This window comes from Echinops telfairi, unplaced genomic scaffold (genome assembly GCF_000313985.2).
Source record: "Echinops telfairi isolate 266 unplaced genomic scaffold, ASM31398v2 ScPeMD7_4;HRSCAF=17, whole genome shotgun sequence".
Lineage (NCBI taxonomy): Eukaryota > Metazoa > Chordata > Mammalia > Afrosoricida > Tenrecidae > Echinops > Echinops telfairi.
In genome coordinates, this window is record NW_022103900.1 from 38759652 (window position 1) to 38767119 (window position 7468).

Below are 7468 nucleotides of genomic sequence, written 5' to 3' on the forward strand. Positions count from 1 at the left end.
AGAAAGTCAGAGTAAGTTGCATATAGTCCCAAAAAAATGTGGTATGGAAAGCAAGTAGTTCTACCTTATAGAACAGCTGATTATGCCAGAAGGTGAAAGAGAATAAAAGAAACTGGAAAGTATACAGTAATTTGTTTGGAGAGAAACTGATGAGAAAGGAGAAGTGAATAAGTTCATTATATAAAAATGAGTACAGTATAGGAAATATGAAAGTCTATTAAAGTGGGCCTCATTAAACAGCATAGCTTGTGTTTTCTTAAAATTGACCATAAGGAATGGAGGAAAGTAAATTAACTGTATAGTTTCAGATGATTCATAAAAAGCCTTGAAGTTGTTCTCTCAGGAACAGAGGGAAGTCAGTCCCTCTGGAGCCTCAAGATGACATCTCTGAATTCTAGTGAGTGCAGTCAGCAGAGAGGCTAAATGCCAAGACCTTCAAGAACTTCAGGAGCTCACTGCTCCTGCACCAAACATGTGTCTTTCAGGCTTCAGCAGATCTGTATAAAAATGATGGTGCTGGGTAAACTGACACCACCTCCACCATTACCAGCTGGGCCAGACCTGAGAGGATCCCATCGCCCCACTGCCCAGCCCCTCCTCCTCCCTGCTGCTGGCTGCCAAGTCCACAGGACATGGTCCAGCAATCTGTTGAAACCTAGTGGATTACTATAAAGTTCTAGGTGTACGGAGACATGCCTCACCCAAGAATATTAAAAAATGTTTTTTTAAATGAAGTGGTATCCTGATAAAAATCCCGAGAATAAGAAGGAAACAGAGACAAAATTCAAACAAGTAGCTAAGGCATATGAGGTGTTCTCTAATGACAAGGGTACATCTAATGACAAGTATGGCAAAGAAGGATTGAAATCTGGAGGTGGAGATGGAGGGGGAAGTCAGGTTGATAGTCCATTTGATTGGGCTTCACATTCTGTAATCCAGACGATGTCCTCAGGGAATTTTTTGGTGGAAAGGACTCATTTTCATGTGACTCCTTTGACCCATTTGAGGGCGTTTTTGGGGAATCTTAAAGGCCCGTGAGGAAGCCGAACCCGAGGCACAGGGTCCTTTGTCTCTGCCTTCAGTGGGTTTCCATGGTTTGGAGGTGGGTCTTCTACTTCCGATATAGGGTCTACTTCCTTTAGTTCCCCGCGTCATGCGAGCCTCTCTTCACGCGCTTCCACATCCCATGGCGGGAGTGGCATGGGCCACTTCAAATCCACATCAACTTCAGCTACAGTAACTAATGGCAGAAAAATCACAACAAAGAGAATTGTTGAGAATGGAAAGAGTAGCAGTTGAAGAAGATGTCCTGGTAAAGTCCTTAAGAATAAATGATAAGGAGCAGCTGCTGCGCTTTGATAATAAGTAATTCAACGAATGCATTAACAGAAGTGGTAAAGTCTTAAAACCACCGTTTGAAGATTAACAGGAACTTTTGTTGAAGATCTCAAATGAACTCTACTTTCAATATAACTGTACCTAATCTAAAGTATTTAACAACAGCTCATCCAAGCACCTATTTGTCATAGATTTTTGAGTTTATTGTTGGGACCACATTAATAGGGTCATTTTTTTGTCTTTAAAATTGTTGTTAATTTATTTATGCACTTTGGTTGTTGTTTTTTTAATTAAACTTAATCCAAGGCAAACCATGATTCTGTAATAGAGCTAGGAAAAAATTGTATGCTAACACCAGCATGGGCCTTGCTCTTTGCCATTTTGTTTGAAATGTGAGCCAAGGCTTTTCAGTGCTGGGAAGTTACCACTGCCCGGTTGACTCTCTGACAAAAACAATATTTCTTTTTATTTTTTTCTACAGTAAATATTGAGTAGTAAAAGATAATACTTGAATGTAATACATTTCCAGTTTAATATAAATTGAGGATGTCTTCCAATTGTTCATGTGTGGAAAACAGAACGGCAGGAGAATGTGTATGGATGAATCCTTTATTCTCATATATTATTAAGAAGCTTGGCAGACTGGGTTTCTGGGATGGAGGGAGGCCTTCACCCTTGTGAGTAAAGAATCCCAATCACATTCTCTTTTTTTTTTAATCGTTTTATTAGGGGCTCATACGACTCTTATCACAATCCATACCTACATCAATTGTGTAAAGCACATTTGTACATTCATTGCCCTCATCATTCTCAAACATTTGCCCCCCCACTTAAGCCCCCAGCATCAGGTCCTCATTTTTTCCCCTCCCTCCCTGCTCCCCCCTCCCTCATGAGCCCTTGATAATTCATAAATTATTATTCTGTCATATCTTGCCCTGTCTGACGTCTCCCTTCACCCACTTTTCTGTTGTTCGTCCCCCAGGGAGGTCACATATAGTTACTTGTAATCGGTTCCCTCTTTCCAACCCACTCTCCCTCTACCCTCCTAGTATCACCACTCACACCACTGGTCCTGAAGGGATCATCCGCCCTGGATTCCCTGTGTTTCTAGTTCCGATCTGTACCAGTGTACATCCTCTGGTCTAGCCAGACTTGCAAGGTAGAATTCAGATCATGATAGTGGCGGGGGAAGCATTTAGGAACTAGAGGAAAGTTGTATTTTTCATCGTTGCTACATCGCACCCTGACTGGCTCATCTCCTCCCCGAGACCCCTCTGCAAGGGGATCTCCAGTGGCCTACTAATGGGCTTTGGGTCTCCACTCTGCACTGCCCCCATCATTCACTATGGTAAGATTTTTTGTTCTGATCTCTTCGACACCTCGTGATCTTCGACACCTCGTGATCGCACAAGCTGGTGTGCTTCTTCCATGTGGGCTTCATTGCTTCTGAGCTAAATGGCTGCTTGTTTACCTTCAAGCATTTAAGACCCCAGACAGTATACCCTTTGATAGTTGGGCACCATCAGCTTTCTTCACCGCTTTTGCTTAGTCACCCGCTTTGTCTTCAGCGGTTGCCCAATCACATTCTCATAATTAATATTGTTTCCCACTACATCCTCCCATAATAGTGCTCCCTTAGAGTTACCTCTTATAAGCATATGGCTGATTGCTATCTAGCCAGCAACACAGCGCCTATAGCTTTCACTATAGGAGCAGACATGTGCTCTCTAGGCTCTGAAGACAGCCATTCCCCTTTACCAGGCCCTGACACTAGTGTTAGGTTACTCCTCTAATATACTCAGAGACCTTTAGGGTAAGGGTACATCCCACTTTGTTACATATGTGGTTACCTGTAATTAGGGGGGCTTGCATGCCCCTAGAATATATAAGCCTCTGTTGGAAATATATTCTCTCTCTCTCTCCTAAAGTCATGACCTCAGAGGTGAGCCCTTGCATGCTTTGTCTTGTCTGCTGTCTCTTTAATTTACCCCTCAAGTACCCAACCACCCCTTGGAACCATTCGGTTGTGGGGCCTGGTACCCCACATTCACGAATACTGGCAACTTAACAAGTTTTGAAAATTGTTTAAATATGTAATGCTAAGTTAAATTTAAAATCAAGCTGGTAAAATAGGTCTTTGTCATTTGCTTAAAAAACAATAAATGCTAATGTGTTTGGTGCATTCTTTCCCCAAAACCTGATGATTATGAGTGGACACCAGTCAGTTTCTTTACAAGGCATCAATCATGCCGCAGCCACCTTCCTCAAAGAAGACCTGGCCACTGTTTGAAGGTTCATTTTCCCAGCAGGTAAAGAGAGAAAGAAAAGGGGCAGGAAAAGAACAGACTCATAGGGCAACAATGCCCCCTAGCAGCTTGAATTAGTCATCTCAGTTTTCTTCCACTTCCCAAAAAGAATCTGGGGTACTATTCTCTTAAGCAGGGACAGAACGGGCGTCCGCCCTGCCTGCTAAGGGAATGAACCAAGGATCCTGGACAAGTTATGAACAAAGACTCCGTAAGGACTGGCTTGGTAAACACCTTAACTTTGAGTCCAGGCCTTAGTGAAAATCCTGACCCAGGACCGTACTTAGGGATACCTCTGAGCCGGGTTGGCCCAGAGCCACAGTCCAGATAAATTTGAAAGAAATGATGCATGAGGCACAAAGACAAACTGAGTAAGTATTTAGAAAGTTCTGGCCCGTCTGCAGAGCTGCAGCCCTTTGAAAGTGCTGCTTCTGAACGGGAAGCCTTTCCCTAGACCATGCCCCTTCTCCACTGGTGAGGGACGACCTGCTTCACTCCCAGAGCAAAACGTATTCTATCTATGCTTAAGGTATCCCTTCTCAGCTTGATAGGGAAACCTGTGCCTTGGGGGGGGTGGGGGGGGCGGGAGGGGCTTATCTCTGGACCCTAACAAACAACATGGGTAACAGCCCAGGTGTGAACTTCACATATAGGGCCCTGTGATAACAGGCTTAGTAAATGCCTTAACCTTGACTCCAGGCCCTGGTGAACATCTTGACACTGGAAGATAATCCTGGAACATTCTCTAACATGTGGATCCTGAGCTGCAGCCGAGATAAATTTGGAAGAAAAGATGCACGAAACCGAAGGATGAACAGAGCAACTAACTAGAAAGTTGCTTGACCACCTGCAGAGTGGAAACCCCTTCCCCTTTGGAAGTGTCATTTATTAAACCAGAAGTGTCCCCTAGATAAGGTCAATTCCCCATCACAGAGGGGGGACCTGCTATCTCATCTATGCTTAAAGTATCCTTCATACCTCAGGAAAAGGACCCACTTCATTTCTTTTGAAGTGATCCTATGCTTTAATAGAACCATGTCTTTTCTCTTTGCTACTGTGTGTCTCTGCATGCATGCAGGTAAGAGTGGGGTGGGGGTGGGGGTCCTTATCTCTGCACCCTTACAGACCATGCATGTCTGCTTACCCAGTGGAAAACAAACCAGGCATTCAACTTCACAACCTGAATTGTCCACTGGTTTCCTCTCCTCCCTTTGTGAATCTGTACCTAAGCTAGAAGACTGAGTTTTTTAAGTGCTACCGGGATTGGGTTCTTGTCTTTAACCAAGAGAAATAATTACACTGGTGAGACACAATGGACAATTTCATTAGTAGCTCGTCAGGGGGAGAGGCCATAACCAGTAGTCAGGATATTGGCTGCTTCCCCCAGCACATGTGCTTGGAAGCCTTTTAAAGATTTCCAAAAGACATGAGAGATTCTGAGAGCTTCCATATATGCGTACTCTGTCCTCACTCGATGAGGTCAAGTACAAGCGGGCCTGGGGTATGTAGTCCGGAGGGGGAAAATGTACCCCACGAGATGGCGCCAATCCGTGGTCTCTGTGGCAATATCTGTGTGAAGATTGCATTATTTCAGCTTCTCTGAACCCTCATCCACAAGGGAACTGGCTCATCTGTTTCTAGTCTAGCTGTACATTTGTTATATAAATGCTTTTATTGGGCCATAATCCAAATATCAAAGAGTTCAACAGTTCAATCATTTCCAGAATTGTACAATCTTTACCACAATCAGTTTTAGAACAGTTCCTTCTTTCTCGTACTCTTTGTTATTAGCACCCCATTTGCCCCCAGCTACCCCTGCCATAGCCCCAGATACTGTCTACATGTTCATGCATTCTGATTGTCATATACACAAAAACATACAAAACAGAGTCAGTAAAGCTAATAACAATAATAAAATAAAATAAAGGAAAACCTCAATTGAAAAAGAAACAAGATATTAAAAAATAGAACAACTTTAAAATGGATCAAAAGGGAGATCAAATGAGATTATGTTAAATTTTAACCTAGTTCTATCTGTTGCAATCCACTTTCTGATTCATTCTGTGTGATAGCAAGGCTATTCGTATCCCTGGTTTATAATCAGAGGGGTTCACTAGAGGTTTCATACAAATCTATTCCCCCTTCACTTTTTTTAGCTAGAATTTTTTAATGTGTCAAAAAGGGGATCAAATCAGATGTAACAGTTTAATCATTCAAACTAGATGTTATGTTTCCATCTACTATAATCGTCTCTACAACACTCTCTGTTGACTATGGTCATAGAGAGATCACTAGAAATTTAATCTGTGTGTAGATCCTGCAAATGGATTTGGGGCTTACACTGTCATCCATAGCTTTCTACAAACCAGAAGTTCACAATTTAAGCTCTGATACTATTCCTTCCTTTAGATTTGGATTATATTGTTTACAATCCTTAGATCACACAGGCTGGTGTGCTTCTTCCATGTGTACTGAGTTGATGCCTCACTTAGATGGCTACTTGTTTAAAGACAAACCTTTAAAACCCAGATAGTATTCTTTCTGATAACTGGGTTTAATCTAGTTTCTGTAGCACCTATATCATCAGTGATCTCTTCATAAGGACACATATCAAGCAGGGCTATGTCATTAGAATTCATTGTTCTTAGATTGGGGCTAGGATTGAGTATGAACCCAAAATCCATGCATATATCTATAGTGTACATATGCCTCTGGTTCACCTTAGGGAATGTTAGAGAACATTATCAATCATCTGCCTGGAACAAAAGGTCATTCTATTCAGTGTCATTAACTTAGCCAATGGTAACAGATTTAAAACACAGTTGAGAAAAGGAAATTATAAAACTGTAGGATGGCTACAAACCACAATACAGAATTATTGACTTACGATTAAATCCTTAAGTGACTGGACACTATTTACACAAACAATGGGGGTTGGCGGTAGGCAGAACTTTCAATAGTATTCATTGACAGTGGCAGAGTCAGTCTACCAGATTAATACATATCTTAATAAAGTAAGAAGGGCATTGAATCGGTAAGTATATGGTAGACTGAAAACTGCCAGTTCTATAACCTTGGTATAGCTGTCTCTGCTTCTTCTCACACCACATGGTTTCAGCCTTAAGTCCAAGGGCTACAGGTGTGTTTGAGGTAGAGTCCAGTTCAATTCATGGAGTTTCCACATTGAGTCCTTCTGGTGTGGCCTCTGAAAGATGTTGTATGCCTGTCAAACGCACGGTCTAAAGTCCCAGTGGTCTATAACACATGACCTGGGCACCAGGAGCAGCATAGAAAACATGTTGAAAGTGCCCAATTGGGAATATTGTATCGGGCATATTGTGCCCTTGGGCTCCATATAAGTGTTGTTGAGCACTTTTTCCGTTGGAAGGTTGGTCCTCCCTTTTTTTTTTTTAATCATTTAATTAGGGGCTCATACAACTCTTATCACAATCCATACATACATCAATTGTGTAAAGTACATTTGTACATTCATTGCCCTCATCAAACTGTCAGTCTTTCAATTAGCAGCCAGGAAATTTCATGGTCTTCGCCATCTAAACACACCGTTCACCTACTTCCTGTTTTTTGTTTTTTTGTTTGTTTGTTTGTTTGTTTTTCTATTTTTTTAATTAATTAATTACTTTTTTGGACATTTTATTAGGGGCTCATACAACTGTTTAGTATATGTGCCGCTGAAGCAAGCACATGGGGGCTCATACAACTGTTATCGCAATCCATACACACATAAATTGTGTAAAGTGCATTTGTACATCATTCTCAAAACATTTTCTCTCCACTTAAACCCCCGACATTAGGTCCTCATT

General features: G+C 41.9%; 1 pseudogene; it reads left to right on the forward strand.

Annotated features, from left to right (window-relative positions):
• Positions 1-275: 275 nt before the first annotated feature.
• On the forward strand, positions 276-1369 carry LOC101643919 (annotated as a pseudogene).
• Positions 1370-7468: the final 6099 nt, after the last annotated feature.